Source organism: Urocampus carinirostris, chromosome 13 (assembly GCF_059441175.1).
Source record: "Urocampus carinirostris isolate Australia breed hairy pipefish chromosome 13, RoL_Ucar_1.0, whole genome shotgun sequence".
NCBI classification, from domain to species: domain Eukaryota; kingdom Metazoa; phylum Chordata; class Actinopteri; order Syngnathiformes; family Syngnathidae; genus Urocampus; species Urocampus carinirostris.
Window position 1 is genome coordinate 7736779 of NC_142361.1, and position 23589 is coordinate 7760367.

The 23589-nt window shown below is 38.0% G+C and overlaps 1 long non-coding RNA gene across 1 annotated transcript; it reads right to left on the reverse strand.

The window, feature by feature from the left end:
• Positions 1–21463, reverse strand: LOC148353635 (uncharacterized). The gene is made up of 3 exons (XR_015852567.1): positions 21318–21463; positions 17877–17963; positions 1–4634 (listed from the first exon to the last, which is right to left on the reverse strand). It is a non-coding gene; the product is annotated as an uncharacterized LOC148353635 (long non-coding RNA).
• Between the last annotated feature and the right edge of the window lie 2126 nt (positions 21464–23589).

The window sequence follows — 23589 nt, forward strand, 5'->3', positions numbered from 1 at the left end:
TTTTGCTCAAAAGTTCATTTTTATTTGTGATGACAAAAGATGCGTTGCTTTTTCAGAAGTGAGAGGAAATCATGATCATGTTGGAAATAATACAAGCAAATAAGTCATGTCCAGGTATCAAAATTGAATTTTTAAAGGCCATTTCATGCAGTGATGTTAAGTCAGGGGAGGCAGGTAAGGCTGTGCCTCACCTGTCAGCATGTAAATATAAAATTGAAATTAAATTATATCTTTATTAAGTTTTTTCTTGTTGGGCTTTACAATTTTTGGATATCTGTTTTCCAACCAGAGATTGGGCCTGAAACTAGGGTTTTAAAGGGTTTTCCAGGATTTCTGGCTAGGGTTTAAAAATAAGGTTTGGCCTACAAGTAAGATTTAAAAGCATTCCTAGGGTTTCCAATTAGGGTTTCAAATTAGGGCTTGTGCCTAAAACTATTGTTTTAAAGGGTTTCTATGGCTTCTGGCTAAGGTACCACCTAGGGTTTTAGCCCTGAACTAGAGTTTTAAAGCGTTCCTAGGGTTTCCGGCTAGGGTTTTCAAACAGCGTTTCCCTAAAACCAGGGTTTTAAATCTTTTCTAAGGTTGAGGTGATTTATAGCTATGATTTGGCCTTAAAACTAGGATTTTAAGGCGTTCCAAGTGTTTTCGGCTGGGGAGTCCAAATAGGGTTTGGCCCTGGAACTAGGGTTTTAAAACGTACCTAGGGTTTCCATCTGATGATTCCAACTAGAGTTTGGGCCTGAAACTGTCGTTTTAATGTGTTCCTCGCGTATTACTTACTTTTTACATTATATTTTGAATATTATGAATACATTTAGATTTCACGTATTCACTTGCCTCATGGGAGATGGCGATCGTGAGACCAAGGATCATGATTTTACGCACACCTCAGCCTAAAACAATAGAATTAGCCATAGTTGTGCAAGTTAACAGCAAGTAAAGCCATCCAGGAATGTTTTCACTTGTTGTGTCAACTTTTTTTCATAATGGAGGATTACATTTTTGTTTTTATTCCAAAGGAACAGTGCATTAATTTATAGGTTAAGAATAAACATTTTGTGGACATTTTATATATTGCTTTTTCACTCTGCCAATCAAATGGTTTATTCAAATGTTTGTAAATCTGACTTCGCCTCCAAGACACAAACCTTACCGGACGTCACTGATTCCAAGATTTTTAAGAAGCTCCTCAACACACAACGGCACCCTAGTTAGTCACCAATTGGTAAACAACCTCCATAACGGGAATGAGCGGTGTTCCTTTCGATACTGAGGGCAATGCATCAGGTACTGTTGGCATTTAGAGATGGAGCCAATCAGTTCCTGATGCAGTATCATCCGCATCAGAAAGCTCTTTCTTCATCGGAAACATAACCTGTGCGGTAGAGGGGGAGAACAAAATTCTCGACTGGTAGTTTGTTTTAAAAGTTTTGTTAAAGTTCTTTGAAGGGTCGGACTGGGTCTGCCTGTGCATCAATAACTTTGTACATGTACATAAAACAGCTTGAAGAATCGATATGACCTACACACAAATCTTTTTTAAAAGCCTTAAAAAAAGCTCCAAAAGGCAAAGAAAAATGCTTTGTATCACTGACAAAGTTGGACCAGTAGAGTTTTAAGGATTGATAATCAGAATATATGACAGAACAACACTTTAGCAGACCAGTTCGGTAGCCTCGATGGTAGGGCGCCCGCTCTGAGACTGGGAGGTCGCTGGTTCAAGCCTCGGCCGAGTCATACCTAAGACTTACAACATTGGTACTCATTGCCTCCCTGCTTGGCGCTCAGCATTAAGGGTTGGAATTGGGGGGTTTGGTCACCTAATAACTAAAATGGCTGCGCCCTGTTTGGCTGCGGCTGCATCGGCTCGCTACAGTTTAACTATACGGGTCAGGTGTGTCGACATTTCGTTCTGTGTGCATTGTTACAAAGAATGACGATAAAAGTAAATTCTATTCTATTCTTTAAAATTAAGTTTATCGTAAATCTACTTATAACATTCATTGCATGTATATGACATCGCTGTTTTCCATCTGCCATCAGTATGTACCTGTATTTACTCATCTTCACTCACGCAATGTTTGCGTTGCGTCGTCCGCTACAAGCCATGTGAACTCCTCTTTCCACGATGCTTTACGTTTTGTAGCGTCATGAATTTTGTTAGCTTCTTTTGAATATTTCTTCTGGGGCTGAGGTTTTGGCTTGATTCCTAACCACTTATCCATTTTTCTTGTGTTCTCTGTGCATCTAAATGATATGCAAATGCACAACCTTATAACGCTCGGGAAAGTCCGGAAGCACAAAGTTATTCGATGCAGTCTTCTGATTGGCTGCTGAGTATGCAAATTGCCAAACCAACCGAAATTTCCAATCCGAACGAAGATTTCGAAATCGGAATAAAGCAAACGTTTGATTTAAAAAAAAAACTTTCGGTTGTTTTTTTTTTCCTTTTTTCTTGAAAAAGTTGCCGACCACCCGGGCGGAGACGTTTTGAAAAGTTGTACGCCCGACAAAAAAGATGCACGCCCCGGGCGTCCCGGCAGGGCTTATTTTAAACACTGCTATAACATCCAAAGATGATGACAAAATATGAATGTGTCTTGAATCAATAGAGCAATATAGCACTAAAATTATTTTTAAAATTAAAATTTGACAGTACGGAAGTTATTTGGAAAAAAAAGGATCTAAAGTACAGTCCTTTATTGTTAAACAAATTACTGAGTATGTAAATTGTTTTTTATCTGTTTTCAATCTTTTATGAGTACTTAATAAATGAATAAAAAATTCTACTTCGCAGGTTTCGAGTATCGCAAGACCTTTTTGGAATACGTCCGCCACGAAAAATAGGGATTACTGTACTAGCATTCGACAACGATGGTTCTAAAATTTTGCATATCACATTCGACTACGTTAACCCCTGAAAAAGAAATCAAAGTGGGTGACCCTTTAATGGCGATGGGAAAATGCAAACTAGGGCTACAGTACACATCACTGTAAGTCAAGATGGCAGCGCAAGCATTTGGAAAGTGAGGGCATGAAAATCCAAGACAGGCAAGCATCATGAAAGGAGCCCGTCCTTCGAAAAGACCTTTATTTTTTCTTTTTAACCGCTACCTCTCCAACCCCCGCTCCACAAAAATGCGGAAGAGGGAGGTGAAGAAAATCAGACGGGTCCCGGGTGAGAGGCCCTTGTGTAATTGCGGCGACGTCTTCATTGAGGGCCCAGGCGTTGCTGGGGCCGGTGGGGGCCGAAGCGCCGCATTTAGCATAATCCCAGAGGCCATTGTGAGAAGAGCAAAGTGAACGACTCACAGTTGCCAGCTGAGATTTGACCAAAACACAGCAGAATAGATGCAGACTCGAGTGGGACAAGACAGAGGGGAAAACACAAGAGGAAGCAAAAATAAAAATGTTTTAAAAAAAAAAGGCGAAGAAGCTACCTTGAGGTGGATAAATGCAGCTGTGTTTAACCCTCTGAGCTCTGGAATGGCCTCTCGGGGGCCCATTATATTGCCTTAGTTTTAAGTAAATAATTGATTCTGTTTTTACTATCGAACACCTGCAAAGAAGGGCTGTTCATTATTCTATTATTATTGCGCACAGTTTCGCGCTGTGGTTCATTATTTTGATTATTATCACTGTTACTATTGGCCAATAATGCCGCTGTTCTTTGATTTCCACACACCTTAGGGCAGATCTGTTTTCTGTAACTAGAGAAAGGACTCTGTGGAGGTTGTTTTGAACAGGTTGGACTTTCTTGTCCTTTTTCCTTATTTTAAAAAGGATGTTGTTATTTAAAATGTTGTCATTTGGTTCTTTTTATTTTTGAAAAATTGTTTTTGAAATACACCATGCCCAGAAAAAAAGAAAACGTCTGGGACCTTACCAAGAAATAGGAGAGGGAGCTCTTGAAGCCCAGAGACAAAATGTATGTGGAGTGTCTCGGCAAAGTGATTGTTTGCAGGCTATCAAGATTTACAAGCAGAGAAATATAAAGGTTTCACTGCTTCTACACGTTGGTGTACATGTTTACTACTATTTATTTTCTTATGTGTCTAGTTGAGGGGTGTTAGCTTCTATGCAAGTACATACAGTAAGTTGCAACTAGATAGGTAACGCACTGCATTTTGGTGTCAGTAATTTGGGGGTAACTGAATTACCTTTTCCACAAAGTAAATACAAACTGTAACTTGTTACTTTTTTTAGTAACGCACCCAACACTGCTGTTGACACACAGACGATGACCACAGTCGCGAGGCAAACTGCGGAATCTCTCCAGGTGATTGTGAGAATAAAAAGCACGTTCACAGTTGCCTGCAGAGATTACACAGTGGGCCTCTTTCACAGTGGCCAGGATGTGCCCAACGCCGCCAAGTCAATCGGCAGCAGATGGTTAACACCAATCACAATAGAGTGACGGCAACCGGCCGTACACCCCCCAGAACCCTTTTCGACCCCCTTGTGGCAAAAGGTCTTTTGTTACCATGGTGACCAGGCCACGGCACGTGCCCGGCCATTGTTGAGCCGTATCCTCTGGGGTTGGGGCGCAAGCCCGGTGAGGGGTCAAATGTCAACTTTGGCCTCTCGGTGAGGTCACTGCTCGTCCCTCTCCAACCTTTGACCTGGTGAAAATACTGGAACAAATTGAGAAGAGGATGAGATCAACATTTGGGCACAGAGACATGAGAATGGATTGTCATGTTTGAGAGTATTTGTACACTGAAACTTGTATCAAAATTAGGTACAAAGAGTATCATGATTCATGGATTTCTTTGCTTGGTACAGTAAATGATGCTGCATTTCGTAAATTTCTGTATCTATAGTCAAATCATTTAGTTATTTAGATGAATAAATAATTAGATTGATAACAAATCAAATGGTTTCTTAAAAATAAAATATTTAAAACAACTTACATAAATACATAATAAACAATTCCATAAAACGGTTCCATCAAAAATAAATAAATGAATACCTAAATTAGAACAGCATTCAATTTTAAAGCAGGCGTCCCCAAACTATGGCTCATGGGACATTTGCGGTCCGCCAAGCGTTTTACAGCAGCTCACATCATACATTCATACATTCATTTTCAGTTTGGATCAGATTTTTTTATTTTTTATTTTTATAAAAAATCGATACCAGTTTTCAAACATGGAAAGGTATATCGGGTCGGAATGCACAGTTACAAAATTCTTAGTAAAAGTTTTAAAAAATTGAGTACTTGAAGAAATACCACCCTTTGAATCAGCTTTATTTAAATAGTAAGCCTTATTTTTCTATAATTGGACGAATATTTTTCTATTGCAGGGTCTTCAAACCAGGAAAAAAAATGTACTCTGCAGAATATTAAATTTCAGCCCCATTAGCAGAAATTGTTATTTATTTGTAATGTTTTTTTTTAATCAGTCATATTTTAAACTATAACAGGATAACATATTGTATTTACTTAAATGTTTTTTTCTACTTTCAAAAACTAAGAAGTAAAATTGTGTATTTTATTTATGCAAATATATATATATATATATATATATATATATATATATATATATATATATATATATATATATATATATATATATATATATATATATATATATATATATATATATATAAAATTACAAATATGTATACAGTTTATTTACTAAAGTTTGAACTAGATTTTTATATAGAATAATTGTGGTTTTGGACACAAATATATTTTCTAAATAAGTAAGATTATCGGTTAGTTACAAAATTCATTTTTCTGATTTTAAAGATGTCTTTACCTGAAATTGTAAACAATTTTACAGTAAAACTGAGAGAGGGGGAGATATCGTAAAATGAGAAAAATGATTTGCTTAAAGGGACAATGTGTATTATTCAACATTTCTCATCTCATCTCATCTCATCTCATTAGCTGCACCGCTTATCCTCAGTAGGGTCGCGGTGGGTGCTGGAGCCCATCCCAGCAATCATCGGGCAGTGGGCAGGGGACACCCTGAACTGGTTGCCAGCCAATCGCGGGGTTATTCAACATTTCTTAGTGGTAAAACAACATATTTTACCTAGACTTGAAGTAACAGGAGGTCTATTTACGGTTTATTTTTAAGTGATGACATTGACTAAGAACCTTTTTAAATTTCAAGGGAGACTGTGTATTAATAAACTTATTTCATTGAAAAAACAATAATGATTTGAAAAATAAGCAAAAATACACTAATACCTGCATCCTTATAACTGTATGTCGAGAAATCATCGCATTTTTTACAAAACGAGGCTGACCTTAAAGGACATGATTGTGTGCCATCTCACTGCTTCGGGTACCCTCAAAAACCTCAAAACTTGTGAAAGGCAGTGCAAAGAAATGAGAAGAAAATGGTCACTTGGAGTCACCGTAGTTTGTATTCTTCCTTTTGCTATTTAGAACTTGTATTGGGTTGCGCAACACAATACAGGCACATTAAGTGGTCAAATATTACACAGTGTCCCTTTGAAAGGATACTGTTTATAAGAGTGTAGCACAGTAAGCCTAGATGGTTACTTTATTCTTTAAAGATATGTTTATGGTCTGAATAACCACCTTCCAGTGGCACGTTCTTACAAGCTCCTTATGCTTCTATGCTGCTCTCCCACATACAAGGCTGTAGCGTCCTTACCACAGCATCAAAAATTTATATGATTGCTGTCCTTTGCCACTCTTGATTTTGCTGTGCTTAGATGAAAACCTCTTAGCATTAGTGGTGTCCTGATGCTTATTTTTCTACGATGTAGCAATTAGAATTGGTGTAATTGCGGCTTGTGGAGACCTTTGAGACATTTTGTAAAAAAGAGCTTTACAAATAAATGTGACTTGACTTGACTAGAAGAGCCAACAAAAAAGTAAAAATATTTTAAATGCTTTCGATGTGTTAATGGTTTCTGGCCCTCCTTGTGTTTGAATTTCATTTCAAACAGGATTTACATCAACTAGGATATGCAATAATGATCAATGTTTAGCATAAAGAGAGTATTTAAGTCATAATATGGAGGTTTTAACAAAATTCTAGAAATGATGTGTTGGAATAGCCAAAGCAATTTCTTAATATCAGTTTTGCTGTTTGAGTGGCATCAGCAAAATGTTGCATTAATGTCAAAACCTAAAAATGGATGTTAAATAAGATCAATATATGAATTTTAGGCCCCACTTACAGCATTAAAGACTATTTTAGGAGGGGTATATAATAGTTGAATACATTTAATGGACCAGTGTTTTTCATCTGTTTCATGTTTTGTTTTTAATCCTAAATTATCATGTTGCATAAATTAACACTATAAGGTTTATCTGAACATTTGTGATTATTGCAAAGGAGGGAATACAGAGTGTTGACTTTGGTTGATACTTTAGCTGTAAAGTCAGATTTTATCATACTTTCAACCTGCTTTTCAAAATCTACCCCGTTAATTTTTTTTCCAGAGAAAATTTTAAAACAAGCACACATTATCTGCTAAAGGGGCAAAAATGTTTTACTATTTTCTTACTTTTTTCAATGAGAAATGTATTATTAGAATTTTTTTAAAAATTGCAAGATTCTTCCATTTGATATAAGTTACCCTTTTTTGCAGTGTAATCCTAAACAGTTTTCTTAAACAAAATACGTTATTAAATATATAATATATTTCCCTGTACACTAATCCCCTCACTTATCGCGTTCCAATAAGTACCTGTTATAGAAAAAAATCAGTGAAGTATACACCTTTTTGATTTTCTTTATTGTTACAATAGTTCTACAAATTAATAATCTATTATACAACGAATCCAAAGAACAACTTTTATTACAGGCTCAAGCATTTGTTTAACAAATAAAAGCACTGTATAAAGGTTTTTTTTTCTCGATGTTTTCAAATAACTACTGTACCATCCATAATTAATAAGCGGGAAGACTGTATAGCCAATCCGAATGCAGAAAAACGATACAAATCTGAGAAGAAACCGTGAAAGGAACCAGTGTTAAAGCGAAGGATTACTGTACTATCTCATAATTAGTTTCTAAAAATGAATATAGTAATCTGCCAGCATCTACAGATTTTGAAGAATGTTACAATAAATCGGCCAATCACTGAAAGAAAGCAAAGATACTGAACAATGACATACTTATTGTGCAAACATAAAATTGTGAAAATGTGCCCGCACACTGTTTCGAAAACACTGTTGTATACAGTATTTTTAAAGTTTGCAAATAATGCTTAATTGTTCGTGTATCATGTCTCTCTTCCCACAAATACAAGATTTATCATCACCATTTAAAGTCCAAATAACAAATACAAACATTTTAAGTGCACCTAAACGAATGGCAGCCACTCCAGCAGCTCCCGTGTTATTTTCGATTGTTCTCGATTGTTCTCAGCTCAGGGATGCTGCTGGAAATGTGAATTTCCCTTCGGGGATGAACAAAGTATCTATCTATCTATCTATCTATCTATCTATCTATCTATCTATCTATCTATCTATCTATCTAAACGTTTGGGCACAGATTTTTAAGTTTCCAACTGCCAGGTCACAGTGCATTCGGGGATAGTGTCGGGGTCATCGGGTTGCAAAAAATGTTTGCTCGGGCGTTGACAAAAGGAATATCTTAAGTTTATTAAACGGAACAGTCTGACAATCCCGACTTTGTTAGGTGCTAAATGAACAGAGTGGTTTTGACAGGCCTAACCTCTTAAGCTTCGGGTCCCACTGAGTTCGGCGCTTCTTGAGCTAAATGCCATCTGTCCCAAAATATTCGGCACACAGTTTCACTAACAATGTGTTAGGTAAACCATCTAGTAGGCAGGGCGTATACTTAGATTTGTTTACCTTAAACATTTTGTTTGACTCATGAAACAGTTTTAGAGAGCAGATTAGTATGTTTCGATAGTCATTTTCCAATCATGCTCTTCGGCTAGAGATTTTTGCAAACCTAGCAAAGAAAAGGTTTGTTAAAAAAAAATCAGGCACAGTGGCCATAAATAGCCCGAGATCCTGCAACAGTATTGGAACTTACGCGTTATCAAACACGTTCCCGCACAAAAATTACTTTTCTCAGTAATGAATTTTGTAACACATTATATTACATTGTGACTCAACATAGTTTCAACATGATGCATTTTTCTGCTACTTTTTAGGTTCTGAATTACAACGTTCTCACATGGAGACATTCTCCCTACCGTATATAATTGCCTCTGAGCCGTATCCACGACTGATCGAATATTTGCACAAACATGATAGTATACCTGAAAACATGGATGTCCAACTGAGTTTGGCTGTGAGACGGAAAACAGACTTTTTCTTCTCGGGTGGGTCCGATCAGGAAAAGAATGTCAACTTAAAAATCTTTCAGCTCACAATACTTTTCCAGTATTATTTTTTTATTTATTATTTAGTATTATTTTATCATTCTGCTTACTTAAGTAGCCTACTCTATATACTATAATGATGGATGACAAGGGATCTTTACCAAACTAACACATTTACTCACAAACAATGGGAAAAATGATTTTCATGTTTTGCATTGAATGTGTTTACTGGTTTATTCTAACATTTGAGTAAATGCAGTTTTGAACCAGAATGCCGTTTTGAATAACTGAACCAACTCACCACGCTATACAAATTCAAGGGGGAGCTATGGTAAAAAAATAGTTTTTGCCTTAATGATCCTACTGGTTTGAAATAAATAAAAAAGAAAAACAAAATAAAAGTTTCGGCAGCGCATGGAGAATATGATCAGACTACATCAGATCAAACTACTAGGCTGAGCATAGTAAAGCTCAGAGTATATCCTGCCCTACCCTTCAGCGGCCAGAGGAAGCATTTGGTTTGAATTAAAAAAAAAAAAAAAATTACTTTTGATAAAAAATTGCAGAGAGACTCACTTCCCTTTTTGGACTTAAGCGGAATAAATCATCCGACAGCATTCTGTACGTTTGACGTGCCTGCTGTAAAACCATGTGTAGTATCGAACACCTTTAAAAACCATATGCAGTTCTTATCTTATCCACCGTATCCTGCGTTATATAAGACACTCTGGTTTAAAAGGCGCCCCCTTTACCTTTCTTGTCTATTTGGGGTTTTGATGCGCGCCTTATATTCCAGAAAATAGTTTTTTTTTTTTAAATGAAGTAACTAGTAACTGTAATTTACAACTGTTTTTTAGTAAGTGCCAAACGCTCCCCCAGCAAGGTCATCCAAGTATACTTTCTTGGGTGAGCCACTCACATCTATTGTCCCTTTCAGTTAAATTCTCACCGCGGCACAACGGATATTCGGGGATTCAGTCTTGACCGGGTCCCTTTACGCTTTGCTGACCTCAGCGTGCACATGGGTCTGAACAATAGCGCAATAATATCGTCGTATGAACCCGGGTCTCGGGCTCCATTCAGAAGCGAGTGTCCGCTCCGTTAGCTGTCAGTCGACGTTAAGAGCAATAAAATGACCACAGTGCCCTGTGGGTAATGTGGGCGCTTTGGAACTTCATTAAGGCCACGAAAACCCCGGCTCGCACAAGGGATTGTCTCGAGCCAAGACAAAAAAAACGACGCATCGTATCAGCTGGAGGTAAATTTATCAAAGAAAGGCCAATACAATGGTGGGAGGGGCCCAAATTACGAAACAGGTCTGCAAGGGGCCCTCCTGCTGCGGAACCATATTGTATTGTTTGTTGACGTGCTCATTTTGGACTTGAGGGGTGAGATTCGGATGGAGAGCACATGAAAGCTCTTGTTAGAATTCTTCAGAGCAGCAGAGCAGCAGTGTCAAGTTCATTTTCATCCCAGGCTGCAATGCAATTGTTGTTTCCCCTCAGGAACCCGTTATAACCATTAAAATCAAATACATGTAAAACTCAGAAGTGGGCAAACTACAGGCAGGGGGCCAAGTTCGGCCCACCAGGCGTTTTGATTCGTCCCGCCAAAAGAAAATGGTGAAAATATAATGCTTCATTTCGAAAGTGCTATCAATAAAAATGTGTTTTATGATTTTGGGGCCTTTCCTATCCTCAAGGTTCCTTGCTGTGCCACAATGAAAACTATATATTTTTTGCACTTATGGCCAACCTGCAAATAACTAGCTATACTTGTCTTTTCCTTTCTATGATTTCAAGCAATGAAAACACTTCTGAACTAGTCCTATCACATTTTGAGTTTTTCAATGTAAATGATCACATATAATGCTTAAAAGGTGGGGTCCAAAATTTGAAACTTTGTTACTCTTTGCTGCCATCTTCTGGCTATTCTAAGTCATTCCTCAATTAGTTGCATTCGTTAGACGTGCTTGCATTTTTTCCATCTTTTTGGGGGTTTGGGTTGGTGTTTAGACTGTATTTGAAACAGGCCTTTTCTTACCATTTCCCTGCCACGCTAACAAAAAACTGCGATGACAAGGACTAAATCACTTTCCACAAGTCCTCGTTTAACCAAACTTTTTTGGGGATAAAAGGAACTGCAGCTGAACTTTTAAAGATACTTGTCACAATTTTCTGGAACTTTTAAATTCATTGTGTTATTTCAGCGGCACCGTATAATATTTGACCTCAAGATTTTTCTGGATTGTGTCATGCAACAAAAAACGAGTACTACATAGCTCAAGGACAACAGAGATTCAAAGTAACCAAAACGCACCATTTGCCATCTCAATAATTTCACAAGGGTTTTGGTTTTAGGGGTACCCTTAGCAGCACATTTATATGATAGTTCATGTATTTTCGCTCTTTATTCGAATAAATTGTTTGTTTGTTTTGAAGAATGAGGTTCTTTTAAGGCAAAGTGGCGCTAAATAATACCCGTTGCAATGAAATGGTGTTTGAGTCAATGATACATTTGTAAATTTTCTCAGTAAAACCTTAAAATCAATGAGGCCTATGACAAAAACAAATTTCACCAACGTTTTACCGAGATAGTGTCACAACACCAGTGATGCCCCCCTGACGATGGCTCGCTATTTTTATCTCTTTTTCACCGTGTTAACATGCTAAAAACAATGGACATCCGATGTGACATTTGTATCACTCTTGGATTTTCATATAGGAGTGCTGCCGAAAGGAAAGAAAGAAGAGTAAAGAAATGGAAAAAATTGAATGAAAAAAAGCACGTGGGAGGAAAACAGGTTAGATTAGATGTGACTGAAAAAAGTGTGCAGTGGGTTATGTTGTCCATTTAACACTGTTCACACAGAAAGGTGACTAGAATCAAAATAAAACACACACACCAAAAAGTTCATACATTTTCAGGTCACATTTGCAATTCATAATCAAACAGGGTGGGGGGTTAAAAATAGTGAAAAAAACAAGGGTGTGCAGCAAGGGCGTAGTTTTGGCATGGATGGAGGGGATGTGTGCCCACCAACATTATGTGATCACTTCTAAAGAAATGTGCTATGTCTATCATTGGTTTGTTCCCACCAGTATGTGATTTCTTGAACAATGTCTCTACCAATGCCAAGACCAAACCTACACCCTTGGTGTGCAGTATTAACAATATAAAATATATTTTTGGAGACTAAAACAGTAGACTTTTAACATGGTTCATTCATTCATCCATTATCTAAACAGCCTATCCTCACTAGGGTCCCATTTGAAACCCGGCAGTGGGCAGGGGACACCCTGGAAAGAATGCCAGCAGGGCACACATAGACAACCAACTATTCACCTACCCGTACCTAAGAAAAATTTAAGTGGAAACCGAATTGCCCAGAGAAATTCTACGTAGGCAAGGGGAGAACATGCAAACTCTGTACAGGGAAGTTGGTGGCTGGGATCGAACACTTAGTCCAAAAGCAACCAAAATCGAGTCAAAAACTGGACTGCTTGATCTTTTAGATTTCATCTAATCTAACAATAGTTGGGTTTGTTAATGTGCAATTTAACTAGGTTTGATTTTCAAAACACAACATATGTATTCAAGTTGTTTTAAACATAAGACTAGATGTGTGAGTTGAAAGTATATTAATTCAATTTTTGGTGGTTGCTTTAAAATACAATTGTTTGTGATAGTTACAAAATGATCCAAATGGTGGGAGTCCTTTTACACGAGTGAGCCAATGTTTTAGGCCAAATAACATAAATTATCCAATTGCTTTTGCCTTTTTAACATCATGACCAATTATATTTTCGTGAGGATTGGATATGAAAAGAAAAGGCCCTAATTTTGGTCAAATTAAACTAAGTAGCGGCTCAGTTTTGAACCTAATTATTTTCTTTAAACCACAGTTATTTTCAAAGGGACATTTGGTATTATTTAATGCATCCTTGTGGTAATGAAAACTTCACTTCATCAAAAAAAAGTATTTATTTGAATGATAAGCAAAAATCCATGAACTATCATATAAATGTGGATTTCTTTTTGAATAGTCGTTGGTCCAAGTATCTGTATTTATTTTACATAGGATGAGGCTCAAATAGAGAAAGGGTAACCCCCAAAACCAAAAACCTGTAGTTTGTGTTCTTCCTTGAGCTTTGTAGGACTTGTTTTCAGTTGCACTATACAATACAGCAACATCTGGGGGGTCAAGTATTACACCATATCCCTTTAAGAGTCTTATTATATGATGAAATAAACTCAAAATATAATATATTTAAATGGGATAATGACCACTTACGTCCTAAAAATCATAAAAGACCACCTCAACGCTCAGTGATTCGTCTTAAAAACAGTAGCCAGAGTTCAATTGAGTTGTACAGGCATTTGAACATGCTCTGTTGATTTAATATCACATAGTTACATGAGAGAGCATGAGTGGCAATTGTAGACACAATGTTGTTATAAATTGGGATCGTAATTCCCCTTAGACCCTCCCCTACTGTGTAATGTTTTATTGCCCTTGCAGATAGCTACAATTATAATGTCACAGAAGCCACATGAATCCATTTTTCACCATTTCAAATTCAGTAATACCTTATTGTACTTCTTGCATTTATTCATTGTGCAATATTTGATGCATTCTTGTTGGCTAAAAAGAGGAAGATGCTTTTTATTGCCAACAAACCTGCACCTCTCTACCCGCTAAACTTGCTTTGGAGTCATGCGGGTCTTTGGCGCTGTCTAGTGGCTCCCTGGTGCTTTTTCAAAAATGATTGATAATGAAAAATATATGGTTTCTGTAGGACAGAACCGGAAGGTAAAAGCGGGTTTCCATAACGTCCCCATGATGGTGACAAAGTATCATGTAAATTAAAGTGGATTGTGTCGTTAATCCATAGTTTTGCAATAAAGTGGCAACATTATTTTTAAAATTGTAATTTGACTGTACAGAAGGTGTTTAAAAAAACGCCCATAAAGTACAATACTTTTGTTAAACGAATACATGAGCCTGTAAATTAGGTTTGTTCATGAGTAATAAATAAATTATTGAATAATTAAATAAAAGATTCTACTTTGCGTGTTTTGACTACTGTGTGACGTTTTTGGAGAAATTACTGTGTAGAAAAAAAAGGTAGACCAGGTCAGTCGATTTGTTTTTGAAGAAGGTCATGTAGTGATTCACGTGGTGAACTCTTTATTTCCACTTTCACACAAAATTAGTGTGATTTTCCCATTTTACCACCTACCAACACTTTTTTTTTTACCATTTGTATCCCTTAAAATGAATGAAAGAAAATTGTTTATAGAAATGATTAACCCTCTGCTTCAGCTGCCTAAATTTAAAGCCACGGACAAAAATGTCGACCTGCAAACCTTCAGTTAAATAAATAATGTGGCTTTGTTTTGAGGTATTTCAGCTACTAGGCATCAGAGAACGAGGAAAAAATAATCCCCTGTGTAATTCAAAGGCAGACGGGGGCAACGATTAGGGTTGTTTTTTTTTTATCTTTCCATATAACTCCTCTGCAATCTGTAGGCAAAAGTCCAAATTAGTCCTGTTTCATAAATTGGCTCAATGGCCGTTTTATTGGGCACAGGCAGTTAACGCGTGACCTTTCCAAAGAGTGTTTGTGCACATTACTACTCCAGCCTGGCACCATTACAGGACAAGGCAATTGTGCTCACTTTTGATACGACTGTTGACCAGCTATGGATATTAACATTCATAGATTGAAATGTAATTGGTTGCAAAATACTGAAAAGTTACAAAGGTCAAGATTTTCTTTGGAAATAAAAAGGACTTTGTCATGTGGAATAAAAGGGGTATTTACAAATAATAATAATAAAGATAATTGTTATTACTATTAATAATAATGATAATAATAATGGATGTTTTGCCAACACATTGTGTATTATTCAGTAAAAAAACGTAATTTATCAAAAAATAAAGCAATATTGATTTGAATCATAAGCAAAAACACATGATTCATATAAATGTGTATGTTTTTAAATACTTGTAGTTCAAGAAACTCATGAGGCTCACCTAGAGGGAGCTGATATGATTGTCCGCCATTTTGCGGTTACAGGTACCTAGTAAAATGATGAGTTTTGGTACCTTTGAGTGTCCTTAGTTGGTATTTTTTCCTTGTGCTCTGTAGCACTCATTTCCCGTTGCATTACACAATACCGTGATATCTAGTGGTCAAATATTACACAGTGTCCCGTTATGTGTTGCATAAAACTGGTAAGTGCAGATTCATTTTATCTCCATAAACAAGAATCTCATTAAATCCAAAAAGTACTGTATTAACTGTTCATAGTTTGCATGTTCACCCCATGCTTGCGTGGGTTTAATCCCACTTACCAAAAACATGCATGTCAGGTTAATTGGCCAGTCCAAATTGTCGCTCAGTGTGAATGAGCGAGTGAATTGTCTGTCTCTGTGTGCCCTGCGACTGGCTGGCAACCAGTTGGGAGTGTCCCCTGCCCACTGACAGAAGACAGCTGGGATGGGCTCCAGAACCCTGCGACCCGAGTGAGGATAAGCAGTGCAGATAATGGATGGATGGAATACTGAAAAACCGAGCTAAAAGATTTTGAGTTGAAATTCTTTTACTGATCCGGCCTGCCTGAGAACAGAAAGTCTGGATCCGGCCACAGAGACAAACTAAGTTTGACATCCCTTTGCTATCTTTCAGCATCTAACTTTAGAGTTACGACACTTAAAGTAATGCACCTGACACGTTCATTGCTTCTGTAACAAGCAAAATAAAAGTATAGATTTATAAAAAAATGTTAGTTGGTGCACATTTCACAAAGCATGCCCTCCGGGGTAAAGAATTCATGGTCTATGCTGGGTTTGATTTGGGCTTTTCTTATTTCTTTTTGCAAAAATATTTAAATACATGCATTGAGATCTACTAGATGTTACCAAATTCACCTTAACAGCTACACGTGAACCTTTCAGCTGATCAAACTGTGAAGACCTTGACTTTGTTATTGATCATGTACTCGCTATCAACAAATCAGGCACATACACCTGCCATTTTTCACATGGGCCCCGCTAACCCGCACTTACATCATTACAAGATGCCAGGAAGTCAGTTGTTCCTTATCCAAGGTCCTAATGTACGTTTCTCAAAAACAGATGTCAGGTACTCACAGGATAGATTAAGGTGCTTACAATTATGCCCCTTTTCCAATAACACGCACAGTGGACAAAGTAATTCATACAAGTTAATATAGAGGTTCCCAGCCTCACTCTTGATGTAAGCAGGGATACTGTAGTACTACTGAAACTGCTGAAACGCAATCCTCAGAGCTAACAATTTACATTGATGCATTAAAATTAGATTACTACACAAAGAGAGGCAATATTTATCTACCGTGAGCTAAATACAACACAACATCTGTGTCACTAAGTAGTTAAATAAACAAGGAACTATTAAAGCATAATACGTAAATAAAACAACTTATATAAAAAAATAAAAAAGTTACTTTAGTAATAGTTTTGCATATAATGAGATGCCTCTGAATTAAAAGTAAAAAATGATGCGTAATCTGAGTGGTATGCACGGGATTCTTTTTGAGTTGCGGGATGCATCGGGTTAAAAAAAATTGGCAGAGGGGCCAGGAAGAAGAAGAAAAGAAAAACGATAACTTCTCTCGTCAGATTAAAAAACAATCAAATCACATCAAATAAAGGAAAAAGCTAATGTAGGCCTATCCAAGTTTTCTTATATGCAATAATGAATAAATATACGTGCATACGTCTACAGTAATGTGTTATCTTTCATTGTATACTTGTTTATGAATCAATTAATTTCATAAAATTGTTTTTTAAACACTCAGAATAAAAGAAAATATAATGTAACTTTATATTATGCCCCTCTTTTAAGTACTGAACTTGAACGTATGCATTAAAATACTAAAAAATAAAATGTGTTTTTTATTGCATGACATTCGATAAATATTAAAAAATATATATAATTTATTATGAAAACCGTTTTTTCTAACTCAAAGGGACACTGGGGACTAGAGTGGCACCAAAACAACAATCTAAGTAGTACTTTTTAAGCTTCATAATTATTGTCCTTATATTTTTACTATTTTCGTTGGGCGGTCCAGATTGGGCTGGGGGCTGTGGTTTTCCTACCTCAGCGTTAAAATATAATGACTCGTTCTTTTTTTTGTATAGTTTTTAATAAATCTTGATTTTTTTTTTTTCATAATTATACTTTAAAAAACATCCACATTTCTCAAAATTTTACTTGCAACAACAAAGCCTCACAAACAGCCTTTCTTTGGGTTTCCTCCTTTAAAATACGGTACTTGTTTCAACCATAAAAAGTATCCACAGGTGTATTTTTTGTTGACAACCGCATATTTCTCCTATAAATTCATCAAATTGAAGAATACCGTGTTACGATTAGTTCTTGAAAATCTGCCCTCTATCTCAAAGAACCATGCGCGCATTGTTCATTCTATTTTTTTGATTGATGGTCTCTGTCTATGCGAGCGCTGACCATGCACTACAAACATACTCGTTGCTCCAAACGTGTACATGGATACTGGACAGTGAAACGTACCTTTTAATAAAGGCCCGTAATCTGTTTGTGGGGAGCGGCAGCATCCTCGACAATTCCATCTTGGCTCATCTTCATTTACGGCGCACGCTGTGATACCACAAATGGAAAACGCATTAAGAACAATCATCGTTACATAGTACTTGGTGTATTTTGCCCTTTCTTAACCTCTTATTAGTTATTTTCCTGTTATCAAAACGCCAAGACGTGGCTGCACAGTCTGGCTTGAGGCCACCGAGGCGCAAGCAGCCCGGAGTAATGCTGACATCCAGTTAATGTCAGCCAAGTAAGGGGAGAGACCTCTGGAGATGCTGAAATAGAAGCGCAGTGCTGCTTCGGGTTCACAAGGTGGGATACACTTTTCCGCAGTGTAGTCTCAAGTATCTGGCAGAATTGAGGGATGCTGAAGTTTTATCACTCAGCATCACGTAGAAGCCTTCAATATACGTTTTGAAAGCACGTTTAAAACGTTTCAATGGACGCAACCAAACAGTAAAATTCAAAATCTCAGGTTGGAGTGATTGGTGACAAGAAGACTGCAGAAGATTTTACAAACCCTTGATTACTGTGGAGGGATTTTCCCCCACTATCTACACAGAAAGGCAGTTTTGGCACACGTCGCCACCAATTTCGAGCATTCATTGTTTGATTCCCACCAACATCATTATAAAAAATGTGCTATTTCCCGACTAAAGATTAAACCGACGCCCTTGCCTATATAAAAATAGGGATTTTAGGAGCCTTTAATAAACAAACATAGGTATACTGTATTAAATGTAATTCTCACTTTTTTAAATGAGTATAAATAATTCATCTAAAATTCAATTTATTTGTATAGCCCTCAATCACAAAAAATCACAAAGGGCTGCACAGACTACCATTGCACCATCCCAGAGGTCAAGCAAATATATTCATCATTTTTATATGGAAAAAAATTAAACAGTTCAACTTCTTGTGTGAAATTATTTTAAAGATTGCTATTCTTCCATTCGGCATCACGTAGAAGCCTGTTTTGTTTTGAAAGCACATTACCATCGATTCAATGTAAACGATTTTAACACAGCCAAACGGTATAAGTCAAAGTTGGAGTGATTGGTGACAAGAAGACTGCAGAGATTTCCTGAATCTTCGATGACTGCGGAGGGATTTCAGCACTTTCCAGGGTTTTTTCCCCCACTATCTACACTCTGTATATAAGAAAATGTAACAGTAAATGAGTAAATCGTATTTATTTGTCTCAAAGAGCCGCTCAGACCACAATTACAACATCCCTTGAAACCAAAGTCAAAAGTTGAAATGTTTGTGCCGTACTAACTAAATGGAGTGCTATTTTTTCCATTTTCTTATTTTATTTTATTTTTACTGTAATTTGCAGCGCGTCAATAGCATAGCGGGGTTACAAAGGGCCCCGGGTTGGTTCAAAGGGCCCCACCCTTAATATCTATAAACACTATGTGGAAAAAAGACGAAATTGATTGATGTTTGTTGAAAAGGACCAATCCAAGGTATTGTATTTATTATGAGTATAAATTTACACCAAACATGAATATTGCTTATCATTTCCACCATATTTCAATATCGTGAAGCCACCTTTTATTCTAGGGTTTTATTAAATGAAGACGGGTGCCTTGAAAAGTGGAAAATGTTAAAAAAAAAGATGAAAATTGTGTAAGTTTAACACAAAGCAATAGTTTCACAAAAATGGATCGAGTAAAGGTATAATTTTTTTGTTTTTTTCGGGGTTCCCTTTCCATGCTGCATGGCGCCGAAAAAGGTGTGGCTCTGAGGATCTGCAAAAACAAACTCCAACCTCCATGTTGGGTACCACATTTGCATTATGGGATCACCTTGACGTCAGACAAAGGGAAAAATAACTCCAAGTTGGACCAGACAAACCTTTTTTTTTTCTTCATCTTTATGTCTGATCCTTTTCGCTTTCTAGTACTTAACACATGCAAATGAGCAAGGGGGCATCCTCAATATGAGCAACCCAGCAACTGATTGATGATGCAAACCTTCTCGTTACAGCCTTGTTTGTGACCCCTGACTTCTGCTGCCTCTAGGGGTTAAACTTATTACCCTTTGACTTGTGTGACCTCTGCTGTAAACCCCTTCTTTCCCAAAAAAGGGGGCAAGGTTGAAGGATGACCGCTTTTCTGGTCAGAGTGTGTCCGGAGGGGTTGACCATCCAAAACCCAAGAGAGATGTGACCCCGTAGCTGCCACGTGCTCTCTGGATAATACTATTAGGAAGTCAATACATGTTTGTGTGTGTGTGAATTGGGATGAGGGGGTTGGGGTATTTTTTATATTTTATTTTTTTCCAAAGAGTGTAAGAAAGGAGAGCGGTTTATGTGCAATTTAAGAATGCTCACACGCATTTCATAGAGCATAGGGTGTAGGATTGATATAAGTTCAAGCAAAGGCGTAGTTTTGGTTGCGTCCCCATGAATATCGGGCAATCATTGTTTTGTCCTAACAATATTAGGAGATTACTTTAAATCTGTGCTACGTACCCCGCGACAAGTCAAGCAATCAATGCTTTGTATCCACCAATATTATAGGTTTACTTTAAAAAATACGCCATGTCCCCACCAATGTCGAGCAATCACTGTTTTATCCCCACCAATATTATGTGATTATTTTAAAAAATGCGCTATGCCCCAATGGTGCCACCAAAGCCAAGATCAAACACACACCCTTCAATTTTTGCATCTTCAAGAGTTGCAGAAGAGATAGTCATCAATAAAATGGGGTTTAATATGGAAAGAAATAGTCAAACGAGGAGTCTCTACGAAAAAAAGGTGAACATTTGTAACTATGAAGTTAGAAGAGTATTAACTAGCAAGCAGAAGTGTCAATGGAAAACACGTGGAGTCTAACTTGTAATCCAAAGGGTGTATCGGGTGTTCGCCAAGGATGCAGCCTGCGTTTTGGCACCCTGACACAATCATTTGCCGTCTGATGAATTTGGATGCGCACCAAAGTACCCAAAACTTTAATGAATATTACATTAACCAGCCACATTGTGGATTAGTATGCTATGGGAGAAATGCAACAAACAGCCAAAGTGTCTATCATTGGGCTTCCTTTTGCCAATATCAATAAAACCCGATTGTGCATTTATGGATTTAAAAAAAAAAAAACTGCCCACCTTTAACTGTAAAAGCTGACATACTGCTCCCGTGGGCTGAAGTGGGCCTGCGATCGCAGGATGCCTACCCAAGTAGTTTGCACGAATCCCCCAAATAACTTATCTAACAGTACAATCCAATAAAGACTTCAAGAAAGTGAACAAGTGCAGAGGGAAGCCCGTGCACATGCATCCCATAACCGCATGCACGCTGATGGATTGGGCGGACGTTAGAGTAAATCCCCAACAATGCGGGAGGAAAACTTTACGGGGACAATAAAGTGTGCAAGAGGAAAAAATGGGGGATAGTACCGTCATAAAGGATCCTTGAGGAAGAGGAGATGTAAGGCGGGACACCTGCAGCCACTGGTGTGTTCTCTCTTTCCATCAGGCGCTGCTCCCATCATGGAACAGAGTACACATATGAACGAGGAAAGAAGTAAGTGGATGTGAGTGTGTCAATCCAGGCTGTGAAGGGGCGGGGACCTGACCCCTCCCCTCATCCTCTTCCTTCTTCTTCTTCTTCTTGGGACTGCCTCCTCGACGGGATGGAGGAGTAGGTGGGGCCACTGCAATAAAGCAGACACACACACACACCATTTTTGCTATGCTCCTTCATTTTCACATTCTTTTCCCGCCTCGTGCTCCCCTCTCAATCCCCCTCCTCTCGACTGTACACTCATATCAACATGCTCTTGTTAATCCTGCAAGGAGGGCATATGGCGTTTGTGGCTGGTGGTGGTGCACAACCTGCGACCGTTGGGTCGGAGACACAACTGATAGGGAGAAGGATGAATTTGAAGGGTGCCGCAGGAACGGTAGCAATTTTGTTTTCTTTCTGGAAAGTCTCACATACAGACGATACCAATATCATCACACACTTCCCTGTCCCAACATAAATCATGGCCATATTCTACAGCTTCTCATTACATTCAAAGTATTGATTTTTCCCCTCTGTTACCGCAACACTGATTGCAAGGAAACCCTTTCACAATGGTCACAAGCAGGAAGCGCAGAAGCGAAACAACCAGGGTGGGGGGGAGACACAAAAACACGTGCGATTGGGTCAAAAATGGAGGACTAGCAAGACAAGTGCCACTGCTTCGCGACGTGCCGAAATCAATCCACTCAGGTGAAGGCATTGGACTGCTTTTCATTGGTTTTAGTTGAAAACTGTCAATTTTAGAGCAGCATCGTAAGGTGAGCTGCTGGTCAAGTAATTTTAGAGCACATATGTCAAAGTCGGCAGCACGGCGGCGCAGTGGTTAGCGCATGTGCGGCACAGTTCATGTCTTGGGAACCTCCTGCGTGGGTTCAAATCCAGCTCCAGACTTCCTGTGCGGAGTTTGTATGTTCTCCCCGTGCTTGCGTGGGTTTCCTCCGGGCACTCCGGTTTCCTCCCACATTCCAAAAACATGCATTTCAGGTGAATTGGCCGGTCCAAATTGTCCCTAGGTGGGAATGAGCGAGTGAGTTGTCTTTCCCTGTGTGCCCTGCGATTGGCTGGCAACCAGTTCAGGGTGTCCCCTGCCCACTGCCCGGAGATGGCTGGGATGGGCTCCAGCCCCCCCGCGACCCTAATGAGGATAAGCGGTACGGCTAATGAGATGAGAAGATGAAACATATACATGTTAATATTAGATTACCACACAACAAAAATAAAATGAGAGGCACATAATGTAAAAAAAAAACAAAGAATAAAGGCAATTATAAAAATATTCACATACCTTTTTGCCTCGCATTTCTTGAAAAACGGATCCACGTCATGTCTGCGTTTGCTGGCTTTGGACAATCCGTCAAAAACGCAGGAGTCAGACATAGCCATTGCCCCATTTACCAACACTTTTTCCGGGTGATTCCTTTCCAAAATATCCGACACTTCATGGAACTTTGGTAAAATATCTTTAAGTTGGGCTGATTGAATGAAGGATGTGTCCTCCCTGATATCTTGCCAGAACCCCTCCTCCTTCTCGTCTCTTAACTGTGACGGTGACATGAAGAGCATGCTGGGAGCACACATGCACACTGGGTTGCCAGGCAGATAGCCAGTTTGTTTACATTCAGGAAAATCTGAGAGCGCCGAATAGCAGTGCGTACAGTACTGTATATTTGATATTATCTCCTGAAACGCCTTTGTTACTAGATGCAATATTTAGTCATCTGAAACTTTTGTATGTAGAGACATTTGTAAGTAGAGGTACTACTGTACCTTTCTTTTGTTCTCTATTCAACCGTCTCAAATATTGTTAAAAACCTTTCAATTATTTTACATACAGTTACTTTTTGGAAGAAGTAGTGAGTAACTACATTTGATTACTTTTTTAAAGTAACGTGCCCAATACTGGTCATACGTCACATCAGTTAAAAGTTATGATCAATTATTTTGCAAGTTGCCATGTTCAGTACTGTTCTTGTTGAAAATATAAATGGGCTAAAAACGCATGAGAAACTTATCATATTTACATTTTTCGCCTCACGTATGTAGTCTTTCCTAATTGACTGTTTTCTTTTCATACTAATTCTCAACATTATCTTATTCATTATAGATTTTTAAAGGAATATTTATTAAGAACAGTGGAATATT